Here is a 19014-nt window from a genome sequence, read left to right as displayed (position 1 = left end):
ATTAAATTATCCCACATTAAATTATATTCTGCCTGTCTTCAAAAATAATAAAAAAAAAAAGGCTGGCGGAGCCAAAAAAAAAAAACAAGGAATGCTGGGAAGCACGATCTGATCAAGAGCCTTAACTTTTTTCAGATGCATGTACTGATCTGAATAGGTCCTCTGAGGGAAACAAGCTTGAGGAAGAAAGAACAAGGCTTATTTTCCTGTAGATGAAACAAAGGAGACCCTTGTAGGTTTTGAAAACAGGGGAAACCCCAATGCTCTTAAGTAACATTCTTGATTATTATCATTCTGCTGTGATTTCGGTGCAGTTTTGGGGGCAGGAAAAAATAAAAAGGCATTCCCTGTGTCAGTGCTTAAAGTCACTGCATTTTGGGCAATCAATCATCAGTTAAATGGTGCGAAGAGCAATAAATAGCACCTCAATCTGCCTCCTTCCCTAAATCTGTACACACACACAGGCACACACTCATTTCACCCTACGGGGTCCCATTTGGGTGGAATACAGCTGGAATAGATGCAAAGGGTTGCCATAGAAACTTAATAAGCCACTAGCTCCAGTAGGGGACTCAGCTACTGAAGCATGCTTTGGTTTTAAAAGTAATAAAATGAAGTCGGAGGGACATGGGGGGAGAGAAATAAAAAAAAAAAGATACAGAGAGCATGGCTGTCAGACTGGGATTGGGTTGGGGTGGGGGAATGGTTGCATCATAAGAAAGCTAATGGGAGAAAGCATTTGAGCAAGAAAAAAAAAACGAAGTGAACTAAATATTGTCATCCATGATGCTGAAGGTTAAATGCCCGTCTGCCGCATCACGTCTGTCCGGCGTCGCTCCATTCCTCATCCTCTCCTACACCTGTCATTGCCCTGACTGAGGTGGCCATTATGTGCACCTGTCTGCCAGCGGAAATTAATGCCATGCTCACTGTCATAGCTCAGATCTCTCCTACAGGCCTCTCCCTCAGCTACCATCCTTTAAGCCTGTAAATCTTTCATTAGCACTGGCCGTAAATCTATCATTAATTATGGAGTCTGGTGTTTAGCAAGAGGACTCTGACTGATGGCTGGGATGGCTACTAGTGTGGTAGTGACTGTTTACAGAGGCCCATCCATAAAAGCTGGCAACAAGGTGGGATTTGTCTTGGCTTTAATATGCTAAGGTCCTGCCATTTGTCTCTCTAACCCAATCACAAGGTCCTCAGTATGTTATGCCCTTACACTGTATCCTTAGCTAAGGTTATTGTTAGTGCTATTACTTTTTGGTAATTTTAAAAAGTATTGTGTCTTTTTATATAACTGTTTCTGACTGATATGTCTTTAAAAGAAATCATAGGATTCGTTGCAAATTCTAATTATTTATTTCATGCATTTTATCTCTAAATATTAGAAGAGAAGGTATTTTAGATTGATTTTTGTTGGATTATTAGTTACATTTACAGTGTTTATAGTCTAATTTAAGGGTGGCACGGTGGCGCAGTCACACAGCTCCAGGGACCTGGAGGTTGTGGGTTCGATTCCCACGCCGGATGACTGTCTGTGAGGAGTTGGTGTGTTCTCCCCATGTCCACGTGGGTTTCCTCCCACAGTCCAAAAACACACATTGGTAGGTGGATTGGTGACTCAAAAGTGAATGTGTGTGTTTGTCTGTGTTGTATTCCCATCTTGCGCCCAATGATTCCAGGTAGGCTCCGGACCCACCGTGACCCTGAACTGGATGAGCAGTTACAATGAATGAATAAATAGTTTATTTTTGCAAAAATTCATGTTTAACAGCTTAGGATGACAAATAACAAAAATGTTGTAACGTTTTCTTCACATTCTCAGGGTAAATCCCATTGCACCCCTTAGCCTTACCACTTAGCCATACCCCTCCATTTTAGCCAGGGGTAGGGTGTCTCAAATCTTGTTGGGAAAAAAGGGTAGAACCAAGGGGCTATATACCCTTTAAAAGTTTTCAGTGGCACACTTCATAGAATGAGCTATGAAGACCTTCTGAATCACCCACAAAATGACTGTGCAAGTGACCCAAAATATCTGCATATTCTCTTTAAAAAAACGATTAAAACCACTGTATAAACTTAATTAATGTAATTTATTTATATAATTTATTTAAATTAATGCATTATTTCCCTTTACTTCATAACTAGCGTAATATTTGCTAGTAATATGCCTACGTCTCAGCAGTTAGCTAATAAATTTCCAGTTCCACCTTAAAAGGTGGGGCTATTATATTCTAGTGCCTGTGGCTACTGCAACATTTAAGGTGGAACAGGACCGTTGGACATATTGAATAAAAACTACCAAATAAACTGAATTCAGCTTCATATCACAGAGTTTAGAGTGGGTGGTGATCCTTCATATCAAGAACTTGAAGAGCTTTCCAATTTGCTGATGCTTTTATTAGTTGCTGCACACATACAAGTCTCTCATAAGCATGGTCAGATCCATCATACAATTATATGGATGTTTGGAAGAGCAAATTAATAGAATTAGTATTTGGTTACAACAACATTTTATGAAGAAATGTCATTGGTGCCAAGAAAACACTCTTTATTCCTTATTTACCTTCTCCTTTAAAAGGAACACTAGGTAATGGATAATTCATCTTTACAGGAATGTGCTGAAATCCAAAGTGGGTGGGGTGGGGTTGGGGGGGGGGGTGGGGGGGTCTGCAGTGCTAAGCTTAGAGTAGCAAACACAGAGACTCTATTCTCCTTATTACAGGTCAGTGAAGCCTCACAATTATTTTGAAGTTGTAATTTTAAGATAAAAATATTACAAAGCGTTCCTTTAACATGATTAACATTTGCTTTAGAAAAGAGTGTCTGCCAAATAAATAAATCGTAAACTCATTAACATGTTTTGTATATTCACTTTACCAGCCTTAGTAACCATGAACTGGACTTAAAAAGTGTAGCAAAACAATGTTAATAACAAATTTCCAGGATTAATCTGAAAACTAGTAACTAGGCTAAAATAAAAGTAGTCTTTGATATGAGAACGAGAAACTGAAGTCTTGGCCCACATACAAGCTTTTCCAGCTTAAGGGGTTAAAATAGGAGTTTTTATCTTTGCATGTGTGTGAGTGTGTGTGTTCTCTTTGATGCTACTGTATTGGAGTGTGGAATGTGTTCCTGAGAGAGACTCTTTTGGATGAATCTCGGAGGGTTCCCCCAAATCCGGCGTCAACACTGCCAGAGGAGGATTCCTAGAGGACGGAACGAGTGAACGCTACATTTCATCATTTCCCCACTCCTCCTTCTTTCTCTCTCTCATTCTTTCCTGCATGCTCCTGGGGATGCCTTTCGCCAGAGTTGTACCATGATGTCATGTGTTTATATGTGCTGCTTTAAGAACGCAAGCAGGTGATTGGACCTTCTGGCAACTCTACAGAATGCCTCTCCCCAGAAAGCTTTCAATTATCATACTTTGCATTGGATTAGAAGCATGCAACATGCAAAGAAACCAAAGCTTCTGATGAGCTCATCAGAAACCCTCTCTCCAGGATATCAGCCACGGCTGAGGCGGATTCCTCAAAGAATTGATTAGCCGCCCTGAAACGCACCCTGGATTTGACTGGAGATGCTTTCCTTTTGTCTTTCTTGTGTCTGAACGGCCCCTTGGTGTGACAACAGCTTGTAAGATTAAAAGCTAGCTGTATGTACCGCAAAGTTGAAAAGTTGTAATTTTTTTTTAGATTCTTTCCTCTTGATTTCTTTCATGTAATACTAATTTGAAAGAATCTCAGGACATAACTTTGCATTCTTGTCATTAGGCATGCCCTATTGTATGCTGTTACCTTGGCCAGTTCTGGGTCAATTTCATGACTCTTTGAAATGCAAAGATGATGAGAAAAAGGGGCAATTGGAAATTGCACCCTAAAGTGATCAAAAGCAGGGACATATCATAGAATGTAGGGCTCTTTCAACTTTAAAGAAGGCTTTTTTTTGCATTACACACTAGAGGTTTGGATCTTGGGTCACCTCATAATAAATTTTTTTAGTCATTTCCAGAGAACAAATGTATTGATTTACATAAGCCAAGATTCCAGGCTGTGCTGATGGGAGGTATAGGGTCAGTCAGGGTTGTATTACAGTGGCAGATTGGTCTGGTTTTGTGCAGATGAGCCTTTGTCCAGTTGAGTCTAGGGAATGGGTCACTCAGCAGATTTGATGAAATCCCTGGGCTGGCAGCAGCCTGGCCACAATGAGGTTACTCTCGGCAGTTGACACTGAATGACTGCTGCTTTTCAACTATGGCCATTCTGTCCTGCAGGCCAGGCAGCAGGATTAATTGACCTAACCATGCTTAACCAGCAAATACGTTCTCTCTTAGTGACTGTTGCAAGGTTAGACAAGCTTTAGAGAAGGTTAATTTAGGTCAGACTTTAGATTCTCTGCAGTACATTGATTTTTCAGTGTGCAGTGCTTTATGAGCAAGAAGGACCATATTTTTGCAGATCATTAAATCGAGCCAGTTTTGAAGTAACAATGAACACAAACATTATTAATTGATATTAGATATTAGTTCAGCTGTACCAAAAAGAAAAAAAATCCAGCAGTGGTGCATAGAGTGTGGCAGAAATTTGTGTTGGTTCAGTGAGTTGAACATGAGTTGAACATGAAAAATTGATAGTGCTCTCAAAATGAATGCATCAACACACTAACGCATGGCACAGGCAATTAATTGTTTTACCAAATTTGACCACAACTTCCTCCGATAATTTACACACGTTACAGAGCCTAGTAACATATTAGCAGTTTTATGTAGAGATGTAAATATGACGTAGTAACTGTTGCGTTAAGAAGTTAGATTTCATTTTATATATGTTGAAATAGTAATTAAATAAAATAACTAACACTCTGTAGAACCTGTAGAGCTTTCAAGTTTTGGCATGCATATTTCACTACACATTTATCTCCCTCCCACAAATACAGGGAAGTACCATTTAAGTTTATTGTTGTGATTATATTGTTTAAATCGATAGGAACGACTAATTTAAACATAATTCCATTGGGTTGATCTTACATTGATTTTTTTATGTTACATTTAAATATCCATTATCAAAAGTTTTAGTCTTAAAAAGGGACTACGGGATTAATCACGGTTAACTTAAGAAAAATGTGCAAACTTTTATTTTTTTCAATTGCTCAAAAGCACTAATTATTATATACAGCAATTACGTGATGTAGAGTTTTAAAAATACCATGTGAATAAAATAACAAGACAAAAGCAACTTCTAAGTTACCATTTAGAAACTGAAATAAATGAAGATTGCCCTGTACTATATGCCAGCAAAGGGAGCTATGTATTCCAAACAATGGGGTTTTCTGCTGTGCTGATTCTGCCTGTCTGCTCTAAATGTTTGCACTGTTCATGCAATGGGGCATTCTTTCATAAAGTCTTTCACATCTTACATCCTGCAGTGCCAATTTAAAGTTGCTTTAGTATACTGTGAAGTTTGACAACACAGTGTTTTGGGACAAGTTAGAGTCTGGGAGTAGTTAGAGTCTGCAAAATGCTGCTCTGTTGGGTGCGTAGTGCATTCTCTCTGGCAATAAGGATGTTAGGATTCAGCAAGCACAGCTCTGGTGCTGTTCATGTGAATAAGCATCAGGGTCTGGACTCAGCATTCTGCACATGGGCAAACTGATACTGTAGAGGGCAATTCACACACTCTGGAGAGGATACAGGCGACACATATATATGAATGATCCCCAGCACTGGGCTGTGGAGCAGTGAACAGTGAATCTGCATAACTGCATGTTCTCTACAATAACATCTGATAAGTATTTTTGGGATGGGCGTGGCATTTAACATTCAGATCTGATCATCCAACTAATGCAAGAATGAATTCAATCAAATTTTCTCTGCAATGTTCCAGCTTACAGCATTTGCAAAAGAATAAAGGCTGCTGCTGGAACAAATGACAGAAACTATTAATACCTTAATTTCAGAAAAAATTCTGGATAAATAGATGTCCCAAAACTTGATTAGCGAATACAGAGTAAAATCTGTGATGCATCCTATCTGACCATCTTGGATCCTAAAGCATTTCACAGACAATAACACCACCCATAGAGCATAAAATGAACTAGAGAGTGCAGTTTCTGCAGAACCTGCAATTATGATTTCAGCTCAGCAATCATATATTCCTCTCAGTAAAATATGGTATAGGTTTTGGTTGCTGTGCTGTGGCTAAAGTTTTGCTATGCTACAGCTGTTGCTTTCTAAGGTTTTGCTATGGTATTGGTCTGGGTTGCAAATGTCTTGCTTGGTCATTGCTAGGGTCCCTGAGAGCGAGAATACAACTGACTGGAGTTTTTTAACTGAGGGCAAATTTGGAAGTCCATTAGCGTTTTGCAGTTTTTTCTGGGCAGACTACCAGTCGATAACCGGAGTACTAGACAAAATGGCACATTTAAGCACCTTTCCTTTTACAGTGCAATCTACTGATTGTTTAAAAACAAGTTGGATCTTCTACACAGGGCAGTAATCTGAGTGGTCTGATGGTGGACCAGCATTGGCCTATAGTTGTGTGCCAAACTTATTAAGCCAGTGCATGGCAAGCCATTTTAGCCTGAACATGAAACCAGCAATACAAGTCCTAATTCAGTTTTTACTGTAAATGAATATATAATTGCTACTAGCAAAAATTATTCTGAATAGTAAAAATAAGAATTATAGACATCTATAATTCAGCTCTCAGTAGTTAAAGTTGTATTTTCACTGGAGGTTGTGGGTTCAAGTCCCGCTCCGGGGAGGTGTATATATTATGAATGGTACATACAGGTTTTGGAGCAACAAATGCTGCCATCCAAGCAACGTCTTTTCAGGGACATCCCTGCTTATTTCAGCAAGACAATGCCAAGCCCCATTGTATGTTACAACAGCGTGGCTTCATAGTAAAAGAGTGCGGGTACTAGACTGCCCTGCATGCAGTCCAGATCTGTCTCCCATTGAAAATGTGTGGCGCATTATAAAGCGCAAAATACGACAAAGGGGAACCCGGACTGTTGAGCAACTGGAGTTGTACATCATGCAAGAATGGGAAACAATTCCACCTACAAAGCTTCAACAATTAGTGTCCTCAGTTCCCAAACGCTTATTGAATGTTGAAAGGAGATGTAACACAGTGGCAAAACATGCCACTGTCCCAACTTTTTGGAATGTGTTGCAGGCCTCAAATTCAAAATGAGTGAATATTTGAAAAAAAAAAGTTTATCCATGAACATTAAATATCTTGCCTTTGTAGTGAATTCAATTGAATATAGGTTGAAAACAATTTGCAAATCATCGTATTCTGTTTTTATTTATGTTTTACACAACGTCCCAACTTAATTGGAATTGGGGTTGTAGGCTAAAATGGCTTGCCATTATAGACTGATATATGGTCTCTGTTTGGGGTGTTGCTAATTGGTTGCTAATTCATTGCTGTGGTATAGGTGTTGGTTATTAAGGTGTTGCTACATGGTTGGTAACGTGTTGCTGTAATATATATATTGATTTCTTGCTATGGTATATGTGTTGGTTGCTAAGATGTAGCTAGTTGGTTGCTAAGGGGTGTGGGGTATAGTTATTCACTGTACAGGTTATGCTATGTGGTGTATGCTAAGGTGTTGCTATGGTATTGATGTTGGTTGCTAAGGTATTGCTATAGTATAGATGTTAGTTTAAGATTTTGTTATTGCTAAGATTTTGCTAGGAGGTCACCATTCTGTAGCAGATGTTTACTGAATTGTTTCAGGTGTGTTCCTAGTGGTTGCTAGATGTTGGTGAAAAAGAATGTGAATTAATGGGAGGAATGAGTGATGAACAATGGCAAACAGATGAGTGCAGTTCAGTATGACTGTGGATTAGAGCATAGTTACCTGCACTAATGGGGTTTGCAATCTGGTAGCTGTCAGGCAAATGAAACTGAGGTTTGGGAGTGTGAGAATATTAATGGCACTCATTTGAAGAACAAGGGCTGAACAAAGTATGTTAAATAAAAGAGTGCAGAATATGGCATATTCAAAGCAATGTATATATGTGAAAAATGAATGTGGTCCTTGAGTGCCTATATAAATGTAAGTCATAAGTAAATTAATTAAAATCCTATGGAGGTAATAAGAGGGATGGAAATGAATCCCATCTTGTCAATAAAATGAAGAAATCTTAAGCTGGAATGACAGTGATGTCTCAAAAACTGTAGATGGACTTAAAGGGAGCACTTCATATTTTAAGGTGGAATGGTATGTTTGAGGGGAAAAATGTTTGTATGTGACTTGTTTAATCACTCTTTGAATGATCACAGAAACTCTTGTAACTCGTGTACAGCAAAAAAAAAAAAAAAAAAAAAAAAAAAAACTGCACCTATGGAGCAGAAATAGAACACTCCTAATACTTTATCGTGCCTTTCAAGGTCTGGAGGTCTCTCTCAGCAGTTTCTCTGCTGTGAGCAGAGAGACAGGATATTGCGCATCGGTCGGACACAGCCCCTTTCACAGTTTTTTTTATTTATTGATTTATTTTTTAAATCATTTACTGACACTTGGGCTTCATAAACACATTAGACTGGTTATCAGATCTAGCAAATTGTGATGAAACATCCTCTGAAATTTATACTTTTCTTTTTATTAAAATCATAAACATTGCCTACCAGACAAAATGGGTGGAAGGAGACGAGGAAAAGAAGAAAACTTAGAGAACAGTAGTCGGATTGCCTACTGCAGTCACACTAATTACTGCGTGTCCTGAATTTACTGTACTGAGTGCGCACAGCATTTATTTTTCCTCCTCTGAAGAGCATATGAAGCGAAATGAGAGAATAATGCAGCTGCACTATTGCAGTCTGTTATAAATCTATTCTGACATGTTTGGTCCAGTTGTTATCTCAGGGTCTGTGCTGTGTGATCAAAAGGGAGACGGAGGGAGTGTGTGACAACTCTCCGGTTCCCTCTCTCATCTCTGTGGGAATCCAGCAGGGGGGTGGTGGGATGTGATGGTTGCTTTTTAGGAGCCCACCTGGCCTCATCTGAATCAGTGACGGCTGTGAATTGGTAACGAAGCCACTGCCCATATCTGAGACTCAGATGACAGATAACACTCCTCTTGAGAGAGAGAGAGAGAGAGAGAGAGAGAGAGAGAGAGAGAGAGAGAGAGAGAACAAAGTGGGATACAAAGGAGAAGAGATAATACACATCCTCCCTCCCAGCAAGGCCAGCTCTCAATATTTGTTTTAAGACTAGTTTGGTGTAATCATTGGCTTCCAAACCTAGCAGTGTCCCCCACTCATTTTGTAGAGAATATTTTCAAGCCCCCCACCAGTCTAACACACTTACACATCTTTTGCTTCCAGATGCCACTGTAATTTATTTTACATTCAACTTTGTAATTCATACAAAACTGCATTTTCTTACCGAACAAAACCAAATAAAATCACAAATCACATGTACAGAGGAATTATTACAAGTGACATGCACTGACTCAGACTTCTGCTTTTTAATTATCTGCAGTTTTTCCTCGATTCTCAACTATTTTCTCCACCTCCTCCCTCCTATCCCCCCTCCCCAAGACCACCTGCCGTCTGCATCTTGGTAGCTGCTTTTCAACTCCAGCCCGACTGTGGGCCCAGGAAGTGCCAAAACTGTTTCCAAATAGAAATACCCCCCCCCCTCTCTCTCTCTCTCTCTCTATATATATATATATATATATATATATTCTCTCTTCTTGGTCAGAAGCACACATACAAAATCTCTCTCTCACTCTCTTCCCAGTTCACATAACCAGCCACTCTCCCCTCTTCATTGTCGAGCTTCAAAACGCAACTAAACAACACACTCCAATGCCATGCTTCTTCTAATATTAAATTCAGAGTTATAAATCAAAAAACATAAATAAATAAAAAGAGAACCCTCCATTTGAAAAATTCCATCTCTCTCTGCTGCAATTTTGCCACTCCGGAACGTGTTACTGTATTAGTACAGGCACACTTTAAAAAGTGGGGAAAAAATAAAATAAAATAAAGCGGGGGATGGGTTGGGGATGGGTGGGGGGCAGTGAAACAAAGCAAGTGAATCCCCCCAGTGTTTTAAGTTAAAAGGCGCCAAGCTGAATGCTCTCACAGCTGGAAAACAATACTACAACAAATAATGCATAGCTCGCTTCAGGGAGCACAGCCTGCACCGTACAAATAAGAATATATCATCAAACTCAAGCCTCATTCAGAAAGTTGCTTGAACAGAAGGGGAGTGGGGAGGGTCTGACGTACGTCACTCAACCATTTCCTAACCTTTGATCCCACACATAAATAAAGATGTAGCAGCTCCTTGCTGCCTCCCACTTCAGTGTACAAAGGACAGCGCAAAACAAAAACATCATCTTCCATCATCGTAATACTCCACTGCCCCAATAATCCAACCTAAATCCTATTTTCGTCTCATGCTTTTGCCTCCCCTGTCCCTGTTCCTGTGCACTTTCGCTCACTCGCACTTTCACTTTTCCTCTCTTCTTGCTCCCCCTACCTCTTTATTCAGTCTTTCCAAGCCTTTTATTCCTATTTTCCTCTTCTTTCTTCTTCTAACACTCTCTTATACCATTTCTCTGTCAGTCTCCTCTTCTTTCTTCTTATTTTTCTCTCATTTCTCCTCACTCCCCTTCTTCTTCATATTCTCCTCCTCTTTCTTCACTCTGTCCAACTCTTATTCCTTTTTTTCACTCTCTCCCCTCTACTTTTTTGTCTCCCTTTATTTTTCCTCTCTTTCTCTCTCCTTTTTTCTCACTCCCCTTCCTCCTCTACTCCTTTGCTCATTCCAGCTCTCTCTTATTCATATTTCTTTGTCAGTCTCTTCTTTTTCTTCTCTCTCATTGTCACTCTCATTTCCTTTTTCTCACTCCCCTCCCTCTCCTTCTCCGTCTCTCATTCTTCTGGTGCTTGTGTTTATCAGAAAGAAGGATGATGTTCAGACACTTTCTTGTTGTTTTCTCTGTCATGAGAGAACTGGGTGAGCTAGTGGAAGGTGTTATTATGGGGCAGTGGCAAGGAAGAGGCTTTCCTGCTTTACAAGGAGTTGCACAGGGGTATAATAGTGCTTTTAGATATAGCAGCACATCAGCATAAAACCGGGAAGGGACTGTGAAGAAGGGATGTGCCGGGTTGTCTCAGTGGATGCCAGTCCTGTCCCAGCAGTCTAATAAGAAAAAAATGCTTCAATGCTCTGGTACTGTCTCACTGTTCTGGAACCACCTATCTCAATTATCAGAGATACAGAGGAGAATAGTGGAGTTTGTGTGAAGCAGACAAGTGACATTTGAGGACCCGCTGACCTGCCCACTGTTAGGTCAAGGCCTTCTGTCTACAGACAGCCCAGTGAATCCTTTAAGAAGAATAGAGACATGCTGGAGTGGCCGGCACACTTTTACAATGGGTAAAGAACTAGGGAATATAATAAGTGATAAAACAAAGCAACACAAGTGAGATATATCTATATACATAATTTATATATGCATGGCATTACAGAGAGCAGAATATGTATTTAATGCAGTAGAATAGTTATGAAGTAGTAAGACTGTCATCCAAAATTATTTATTACTAGGAGCCACAGTGACAGCAGTATGGTGTACCTCAGCAGAGTTCAGACTGCAGGAGTTCAGTAGTGTCGCTGCAGTAAGGAGATTCTGAAGACACTTTTCACTGCATCTAGATTTGTAGACCTTTCAGACTGTGTACCTTCATGCAGTTATCAGTCTCTCAAATTTACAGTGGGTTCCTTCCTAAATAATAAGAAACAGCATAAATGAGTTAATATTACCCACCTATGTAGCAAGAATAAAGCAATATCCGTATAAATTTGGACTGCTCTTTAACATTTTGTGCAGCTTGGACGATTTATTCACTGCCTTCACTCCAGAACAGTGTAGTAAACGTGGGAGCGTAATTGTAAAAGTGTAAAAAATGTTTATTTTACTGTAAATTCATTACGGTATCATATTACCGTGTTGCTTGAGAGAAAACTGCCTCATCAGATGGTGAACAGAAAATTAACACGTGATAAATTGTTCCAGTGGTTCTGCAGGTTTTAACATTCAAATGTGTCTCAAGAGGGAGAATAAAATATAACATCTCTCTCCATTTTTTGTTGATCAAAATGTAAACACCAACTCATATGTTATAGAAGTAATACAACTACCTGCACACCGATTTTCAGCTGCCTAAACTCAACCGTTCTCCAGAAAAAACCAGAGCCCACCCTGCTCGGTACTGATTGTTTACACTTGGAGCAGAACACCATTTAAACTCAGACTTTTAAACCATAACAGACATGTAAAATCTCTTCAAATTCTGTCTTAAAATTCACTTACAGTCTCAGGAAATGAGCCGCTCCGGTAAAAAGCTCCACAAGAAATTTTTTTCTGTCTTTAAAGGTTCTCAATTGAAACTTAAATGATGGAAGCAAAAGCCTGAAGGTGAATAAATGCCTTGTCTACATCTGTTTAAGCCTTGAATGATCCTTTTACTATTTGTAAAACTTAACATATCTTGTGTTAAATTGGAATAGTATAAACTGTTCTATAATGAGCTGAAAACAGCAACTGCAAAAAGGGGTTAAACAATTTCCACCGCCTTTCTGAGATTCCTACTGCCCTATTTTTAACCCCACACTACAGAGGGTATCAAAAATATGGCATCTTAATCAGAAAGGCACTAAGTAGCAGAGAAGATAAAGTGCAGCTGGGTGTGGTTTAGGACACTGCATTAATTAGCCAGCGCAACACGTTCATTAATTTAAGGTGGAAAGAAATATGCGTATAAGGAGCTGGAAAAATGCATAGGATAAGTATTGCAAAACTAAGCATAGCAAACTATGTGTTTGTGTTAATTACTTAATCCACAAATAAATAGTAGAAAATAGTAACTGTTGCACTCTACAGGCAAAGCAAACTACACACTCCTATGTCATGCTTCTTCTAATGTTAAATTCAAAGTTATAAATAAAAAATATATAAATAAATAAAAAGAGAATCCTCCATTTGTAAGATTCCATCTCTTTCTGCTGCAATTTTGCCACTCTGGAACCTGTGTTACTGTATTAGTACAAGCACGCTTTAAAAAGTGGAAAAAAAGTGAAATAAAATAATGGATGGATGGAGTCATATTTGGACATCCTCAAACTGCTGGAGGTCCCTGTGAAAACCTCCCATACCAAAATGAACCACTGATCTTCAGTGGAGAGTGGTGCATAAGGCCACTAAGAGACATTTGGCACATATTGATCCCATTGTAGTGGCAGGTTGTCCTTTTGCAGTAGAGGGGAAATTGCAGAGCATCACTTCATGCAGTGTCTGAAGCTTGGAGAGCTGGGAGTCATGGAGCTGGGAGTCACTGACCTGAGAGTCAGCAAGGTTTTGGGCCAAGGTGCTCAACTGGACAAAAGCTGTACACAGTCTTTCTTATCGATCAAGCCAAACCTGTTGTCTTGTTTGCCAGGAAGAAAAGACAAAAACAGAGCTGTGGGACACTGGACCCTTCACAGCTGCTGAAGGCCAAGGTGACTGCAGTGCTCAGATTGGATTTTGCATTTTACAAAATGTACCATAGATCAGGTGTGGGGACAGGGAGATGTTTGTGTTCTTTATAACAAATAGGAATATATTTAATCAATTATACATGAGAGGAAGTGCTCTACCATAAGATATTGGTACTGGTGTGGCATGGGTGCTGAAGATCTGCATACTACTGACAATATCTCATGTTATAGCATGAACCTTGAGTGTACTATTGCGATTATACCACAGCTTTTCTGTTCTCTTTCTTTATCAACAGTTTTTAAAGAAAAAACTTATCCCTTACACATTCCTATTATCCCCTTTCATCCAAATCCTCAAAGTAATTCCATTCTGGACTTTTGAATCTTGGTGTTCAGCCAACATTTCCACCAGTTTTGATGGGACTAGTTGTATGTTGATGGAAAAGGGCTATCAGGAACTTGTAAGCGCTGGTGTCATTGCCAGGTTACATGTATTTTGTTGAGTAATACCTGAAGAGCTTGGGTCAGAGGGATATTATCGTGCAAACCACTCCTGGAACGAATCCCATTGCAGGTTAGAACTAACTGCTATAATTTATGTATTTAAGTTGTAATAACGTGCTTGGCATGGTTAAATGAGGTATACTAACTGGCTTTTATACGGACACATGCGTGTGATCATTTTCACAATAAAGGTAATATTTAAAGATCTATTCTCTCATGTTTTTCTTCTTCTTTCTGACAGTTTCTCAGTCCCTCTTTAACTCTTGTTCTGAGGGCCCGTTATTAAAGCTCAGAGCCACTTAGAGGCCCTAAGTTGAGACCTTTGATTAGGCTGACCTCACCCTACTAAGATAAACAGCAAATGACACATATACACATCTTTAGCCTAATCACGTCTTAATGGATGTCAGAGTCACACTGTCAGAGGCTTGATTTGTCAGAATGAAGATGACAAGACACATTTGTCAACATCAGATCAGACAGACAGAGAGAGTGAGAGAGAGAAGGGGAAAGAGATGGTGGTGTGTGTGTGAGAAAGAGAAATGGGAAGAGAAGAGAATAGGAATGACTACAGATGATTCAAATGGTCAATCTTTAACAATCTTTTTGTTGCATTAATAATTTATCATAAACACTTTATTAATCCATTGAGTTTGACAACCCTAATAAATATAAACCACTACCATAATGAATACAAACTATGTCATTTAACACACATATTTTATTTAATATGAAGTAGTCGTCACACTGCTTCAGCAACAGATGTTAATTACAATTCAAAAGAGAGAGAAGGCGAGGGATGAGAGCAGGAGAGAGAGAGAGAGAGAGAGAGAGAGAGAGAGAGAGAGAGAGAGAGATCTAGTATGTGAATTGAGCCCCAGTGATGCTTGATCTTCATATTGAGGCTTTGTGTTATGACAAGTTTATGGTCCTTTATCACTTTACATCATTTTAATGCCGGCTATAGCCTTTACTTCACACTTTTATTCTCAAAGAAAAAAAAGAGAGACTATCCATTTCAGATGGTTTATGACATGTTCAATATTCTCAGCTCATGGCCCTCTTTACGGCGGCATTGGGAGTTGTTTAATGAAGCGATCCTAATGAGGCAAGGTCACCTCGCCAGCCAACAGAATCTCTACAGCCACAGGTGTGAGCCTGTGTGTGTGTGGGAGCCTAGTGTCCAGCCATATTCCACAGCACAGCTCCTCTCTATTTTCCCTTTAAACTCCATTAAGTCTCACATAATTGTGTGTGTTCTCCATGGTGAATATTTGATATCCTGTTTGCCCTTTGCTGCTGTGAGGATCAAGGTAATCAGTGGCGAGTCTGTCCACCCATAGACACTGCTGTGTGCTCAGTGGACGGCTGCCACCCCCCACACCAATTACCGTATTAATTATTAATTTTTCAGAAAGGTCGCCTTCCCCTGATTATTCCCGATGAGCCAGCCTGGACAATGTCACTGTGTCCCTGAGTAACATGGCAACAATGATGAAAGTTGCATTTCAGGAGGATTATTTTTTAGCTGAAGCCTATTTTGTTATGTGGTTACAGTTTATAATAACAGGGTTCTTATAAGCTAGGATGACCAGATGTCCTTTTTTCATTCGATATGTCCTCTTTTTGAAATGTAAAAAAATGCATCCAGGCAGGATTTTTAAATCACTAAAAAAGTCCAGGATTTCGCCATCTGCAGGTTTTCCTCCATTCCATTTCTTGCCCTAAAACTTTACTTGAAATGTGCACTCTGAAGATGTTTGATGATAATGTGGTAGGGGGCGCAAGGGTTGAAGTGTTGGGAATATGTATAATTGGGACACTTTGCTTCGCACACCTTCATGTGTTTACATCACCACAGTTGAAACATTCACAGGTTTCAGTTGAGCTTTGCCCAACATTGCAGTGTTTTACTAGTGCCTTGAACAGAAATATGTTGAAAGTCATTAAGGTAATTTATCATAGTCAATTCTTTGTGTGGGAAACTGTTTCTGTGATCCACAAGCCTTTCATTTTCTGCTTTATATTTTACACAACTGAAAGTCATCTCTGTTCCTATAACAACACAAATATATAGACACATCAGAGTGTTACTGACTTTCTGAGAAGTAAATTACATGTGCACAGCTTTTTGTTTAACTTTACATGAAAACAGACGAAATCTCTGGATTATTATCTCTGAACACCAGAGATTGAGGAACCAGGCTGATAAAATATGGTGCTTGCTTTAAGTAATGTTAAAAATATCATTGTTAAAATGTAATCTTATCAGTTCTTCTCATGTTCCTCATTGTTTTTTTTATAGCATGAATGTGTCACCTGAATATTATTTCAATACAGTGCTTGAATTTTGTAGTTTAGTAGGAACAGAAAATGTTCTATGTTCATACACTGCAAGGAAGTGACTAAATTATTTTATAGTTTATGTGTTTTTTATTTATGGTTTTTTGTTTTGTTTAGGGCCAAATATTAATTGTAATGGAATCTGGCCACAAAGGTGTTTGTTAGTTGGGAAATTTGGTATTAAAGTTAACAACATACAGTAGTTGCATTTTTATGGATATATTTGTCAACCTTTTACACAGTGTCCTCTTTCTTGAAAGCAATTATTGGTAACCTTAATTCAGTATCAATAAATGATTAAGTAATGCCTCAAAAATAATTACTAATCACAAAATTCTTATCTTTTTAAATAATCTTTTATAACAAATTCAGAGGTAACATCCCAATCATCAAATAGTGCAACAACTAAATACAAAAGTAAATTAGGATTTAACTGGAGGAAATGAAACTAAGGAAAGAATATTTATTTATTTTAGTTGAAGTAAAGCTGATTTGAAATCAATTAATATTCTCCTAAAATACATGTAAATGTATCTAGTTACTACCAACCTCCGGTGGGCACAATAAAAGTCTCAGCATCTTTTGTTATTGCCGCCTTTAACCCCGCTGTGGTTTGGTCCCAAGAGATCGTGTCTAATCTGAAGGTGTGGCAGTGTGTAATGTTTAATATGCCATTTGTATTGACCTTTAGTTCCGCCACACAGCTGAAAAGGTCATACGGATATTTCTCGTCTTTATGGCCATAATTAGATGCAGAGTGACCTGCCTCCAGCTCTGCGGCCAACACAAATCCACCCCCTTCCAACAACTGATGAAGTTATGGGCTTCTTTGGCCCCTTTTTTTATGATACTATTCTAAGAATACCTTGTTTCATTAAAGCCAACATAAATCCCCCTCAACAGCCCCTTCCAGCTGGACCTGGAAAAGACCACCTACACATTCAGTTCAGTTCAGTTCTCCTTTTTGTCAGCAGAACAGAGGGGTGGTACGGAGCTCACATGGGTTTAATTAATGTTAATGCATTTTTTTGTCATACTTAAGCAATGCATGTTAATCTGGCCTGGTAAATTATGAATTGTCAGGGCTGTCTTCATTTACATTATATTAATAGTCATATTAGCATTAAGTGCATAATTAAATTTGATTACGAATAATTATTCACATAAATTAGATTTAGGCTGAAATGATTGCTGGGAAAGTCTGTGAAAAGCTATTTAGCAAAAAAGCCCTGTATTATGTGGACCATTTTAGCATTCTCACCATTCTCTTTCACACAAACTGTTTTGACAACAATGATATACATACTGGAGTAATGAAACGTCTCATTATTTTATTGCTCTTTCTCAGAGATGTCTGAGAATGTCTCCTTCTTTCACTTTCATTTTTCATCAAACACTTCTCAGTCAAGTACAATATGTCCAAAGGTTTGGACCACATGTCCAAAGGTTTATAGACACCTCTTCTGATGAGTGATTTCCACTGTTTAAAAAGTCATTGCTGCCACAAGCATTTTACTCTAACTTTTATAATATCCACTGAAAAGCATTGTGAAAATTACTGTGAAAATAACACCTTTCACTGTGTTCTTAAATGGTCAGGACAACCACAGAGCAAGTATGATTTGAGTCTTGGATCATTCTCAGTGCTGCAGTGACATTGATGTGGTGGTGTATTAGTGTGTGTTGTGCTCGTAAAAGTGGATCAGACAAAGCAGTGCTGCTTGAGTTTTTAAACACCCCCCTCACTGTCCACTCTGTTAGACACAACTACTTTGTTCGTCCACCTTGTAGATGTAAAGATGTAAACAGCTCATCTGTTGCCGCACAGTTTGTGTTGGTCTACTCCCTCATCTAGGACGCTGCCCACAGGATGCTGTTGGCAGATTATTTTTGATTGGTGGGCTACTCTCAGTCCATCAAAAACTCCAGCTGCAATGCTGTGTATGAGCTACTTGTAACAGCACAACACACACTAACACACCACCACGTCAGTGTCCCTGCAGCATTGAGAATGATCCACCACCCAAATCATACCTGCTCTGTGGTGGTCCTGTGGAGATACTGACCATTAAAGAACAGGGTTGAAGGGAGCTAACAAAGCATTCAGAGGTGCTGAGAGAATGGCCAGTGTGTAGAAACAAGGAGGTGGTCATAATACTATGGGTGGACTAGGTACATTTCCAGAAAAAAAAAAGTTTTTATAATATGAAATTTTTGAAAATGCAATAAAACCAGGATTCTGTGACCTTTATTTAACTGCCAATATTAAACAGTTGGGACAGAGACGTGTTTATTGTGTTACATCAGCTTATCTTTCATTTACACTTCATAATCACTGTCCAATTCTCCTTTAAAAAATGTCACCTTATACTCTATTATGCTAAGAGAACGCCATATATCAATTTTATGTAAAAAAAAAAAAAAAAGAGCAGCTCGTTGATACAGAGCTCATCTTAGATGGTCTAAAGACAGCTGTAAATAGTGCTGTGGTCAAATGAGTCCACATATTGACTTATTTTTAGGTTAAACAGAGGTGGAATTCTCTGTGCATAAGACAAAAGACAATCTACAGCTTTTTCAGTGAAACCAAATCTGTCTGGGTTTGGGAGGGCATCTGTGCCTATGGCATGGCTGATTTGCATGAATCCATCCACA

The 19014-nt window shown here is 39.0% G+C and overlaps 1 long non-coding RNA gene across 2 annotated transcripts in view; it reads right to left on the bottom strand.

Moving 5' to 3' along the window:
* Positions 1-8661: 8661 nt before the first annotated feature.
* Positions 8662-19014, bottom strand: part of LOC136708603 (uncharacterized) — a 53778-nt gene continuing 43425 nt past the window's right edge. For both annotated transcript variants that reach the window (XR_010804367.1, XR_010804368.1), the window contains exons 3-4: positions 11609-11758; positions 8662-9096 (exon numbers count right to left, since the gene is read on the bottom strand). This is a non-coding gene — a long non-coding RNA (uncharacterized lncRNA). The remainder of the gene's footprint in view (positions 9097-11608; positions 11759-19014) is intronic.

The sequence above is a fragment of the Hoplias malabaricus genome, chromosome 10 (assembly GCF_029633855.1).
Source record: "Hoplias malabaricus isolate fHopMal1 chromosome 10, fHopMal1.hap1, whole genome shotgun sequence".
NCBI lineage: Eukaryota > Metazoa > Chordata > Actinopteri > Characiformes > Erythrinidae > Hoplias > Hoplias malabaricus.
Note: the sequence above shows the minus strand (reverse complement) of the source record. Positions and strands in the feature narration are given on the sequence as shown.